The sequence below is a fragment of the Salvelinus namaycush genome, chromosome 3, assembly GCF_016432855.1.
Source record: "Salvelinus namaycush isolate Seneca chromosome 3, SaNama_1.0, whole genome shotgun sequence".
Taxonomy (NCBI): Eukaryota; Metazoa; Chordata; class Actinopteri; order Salmoniformes; family Salmonidae; genus Salvelinus; species Salvelinus namaycush.
Window position 1 is genome coordinate 78,226,723 of NC_052309.1, and position 3,122 is coordinate 78,229,844.

The following is a 3,122-nucleotide window of genomic DNA, read 5'->3' on the forward strand; positions in this document are numbered from 1 at the left end:
CATCGCTTCTCCATGCATCGCGCCGACAGAGATAAACTTAGAGGAAGGGCGGGGGTGTATGCTTCATGATTAACGACTCATCGTGTAATCATAACAACATACAGGAACTCAAGTCCTTCTGCTCACCCAACCTAGAATTCCTTACAATCAAATTCCGGTCATATCATCTCCTAAGAGAATTCTTGTCAGTTATCGTCACAGCGGTGTACATTCCCCCTCAAGCAGACACCAAGATGGCCCTCAAGGAACTTCACTGGACTCTATGTAAACTGGAAACCATATATCCTGAGGCTGCATTTGTTGTAGCTGGGGATTTTAACAGAGCAAATTTGAGAACAAGGCTACCTAAATTCTATCAGCATAATGATTGCACTATGCACGGGTTTAATACACTCGACCACTGCTTCTCTAACTTCTGCAAAGCATGCAAAGCCCTCTCCCGCCCTCCCTTCGGCAAATCCGACCACGACGCCATCTTGCTCCAACCGACTTATAGGTAGAAACTCAAGCAGGATGCATCAGTGACTAGAACCATTCAACACTGGTCTGACCAATCGGAATCGACACTTCAAGATTGTTTTGATTACGCAGACTGGGATTTGTCCCGGTCAGCCTCAGATAACAACATCGATCTATATGCTGACTCATTGAGTGAGTTTATAAAGAAGTGCATTGGAGATTTTGTACCTACCCTAACTAGAAACCGTGGATGGATGGCGGAATTCGCGCAAAATTGAAAGTGCGAACCGTCACACCCACTAACAAGGACTGTCCCCCCCCCTCCTTCTCCGTGGCCGACGTAAGTAAAACATTTAAACGTGTTAACCCTCGCAAGGCTGCTGGCCCAGACGGCATCCCTGGCCGCGTCCTCAGAGCATGTGCAGAACAGCTGGCTGGTGTGTTTACGGACATATTCAATCGCTCCCTATGCCAGTCTGCTGTTCCCACATGCTTCAAGATGGCCACCATTGTTCCTGTACCCAAGAAGGCAAAGATAACTGAACTAAATGACTACCGCCCGTAGCACTCACTTCTGTCATCATGAAGTGCTTTGAGAGACTAGGATCATATCACCTCCACCTTACCGGCCACCCTAGACCCACTTCAGTTTGCATACCGCTCCAACATGTCCACAGACGACACAATCGTCATCACACTGCACACTGCCCTATCCCATCTGGACAAAAGGAATACCTATGTAAGAATGCTGTTCATCGACTACAGCTTAGCATTCAACACCATAGTACCCTCCAAGCTCATCATCAAGCTGGAGGCCCTGGGTCTCAACCCCGCCCTGTGCAATTGGGTCCTGGACTTTCTGACGGCCGCCCCCAGGTGGTGAAGGTAGGAAACAACATCTCCACTTCGCTGATCCTCAACACTGGGGCCCCACAAGGGTGCGTGCTCAGCCCCCTCCTATACTCCTTGTTCACCCATGACTGCGTGGCCATGCACGCCTCCAACTCAGTCATTAAGTTTGCAGACGACACAACAGTAATGGGATTGATTACCAACAATGACGAGACAGCCTACAGGGAGGAGGTGAGAGCACTCGGAGTGTGGTGTCAGGAAAACAACCTCTCACTCAACGTCAACAAAACAAAGGAGATGATCGTGAACTTCAGGAAACAGCAGAGGGAGCACCCCCCTATCCACATCGACGGGATTGCAGCGGAGAAGGTGAAAAGTTTTAAGTTCCTTGGCGTACACATCACAGACAAACTGAAATGGTCCACCCACACAGACAGTATGGTGAAGAAGGCGCAACAGCGCATCTTCAACCTCAGGAGGCTGAAGAAATGTGTCTGAGACTGAAAAACAGCTTCTATCTCAAGGCCATCAGACTGCTGAACAGCAATCACTAACTCAGAGAGGCTGCTGCCTACATTGAGACCCAATCACTGGCCACTTTAATAAATGGATCACTAGTCACTTTAAACAATGCCACTTTAAATAATGCCACTTTAATAATGTTTACATATCTTACATTACTCATATCACATGTATATACTGTATTTTATACCATCTATTGCACCTTGCCTATGCCGCTCAGCCATCACTCATACATATATTTCTATGCACATATTCTCATTCACCCCTTCAGATGTGTGTGTATTAGGTAGTTGTTAGGAAATTGTTAGATTACTTGTTCGATATTACTACACTGTCAGAACTAGAAGCACAAGCATTTCGCTACACTCGCATTAACATCTGCTAACCATGTGTATGTGTGTCACGTTCCTGACCTGTTTTCTTTTGTCTTGTATTTATTTAGTTGGTCAGGGCGTGAGTTGGGTGGGTTTGTCTATGTGTGATTTTCTATGTTGGGATGTTTGTGTTCGGCCTGGTATGATTCTCAATCAGAGGCAGCTGTCAATCGTTGTCCCTGATTGAGAATCATACTAAGGCAGCCGGGGTTTCACGTGTGTTTTGTGGGTGTTTGTTTCCGTGTTTGTATTCGTGCCACACGGGATGTTGTCGGTTGTACTCATTTTTGTTATTTTGTTTCGTGTTAGTGTTCAGTTTCGTTTTAATAAATGATCATGAGCACTACCCACTCTGCGTGTTGGTCCGATCCATGCTCCTCCTCGTCTGAGGAGGAGAACGACTATGACGACCGTTACAATGTGACCAATAAAATGTGATTTGATTTGAGCAAGCAATCTAGATGTAGAAGCACGGTGGCTAAAAACTCCCAGGAAAGGCTGGAACCTACTGTAGGAAGAAACCCAGAGGGGAACCAGGCTCTGTGTGCTATGCTTTCTATACACAGATGAGTCTATTTTTAATTTGTGTTGTTGTTGTGTGTAGTCCTTTAAGTTAAAGTCTGTATCAAGTGTATACGCTTACTAAATCTCCCCCTCTCTTAAGCCACACGTGCGTTACCAAAGTGCCGGTCTCTATGAGACGAGAAGCATGACTGAGACATGTGCTTTGTGTAACTCAGCTCAAAAGAATAAATCAGGTTGGTTAATCAGGTTTCATTGAACTGGCAGTCTTCTTTTCAATGTAATTCCAACACCAAAGGAAAATAAACCCTTAAGAGCAGAGATGCTCTCCCACACAAACACAGCTAGTCTTGTGTGGTTCTGGCAAAGCGCAGGGACCTAAGGAATGGGAGG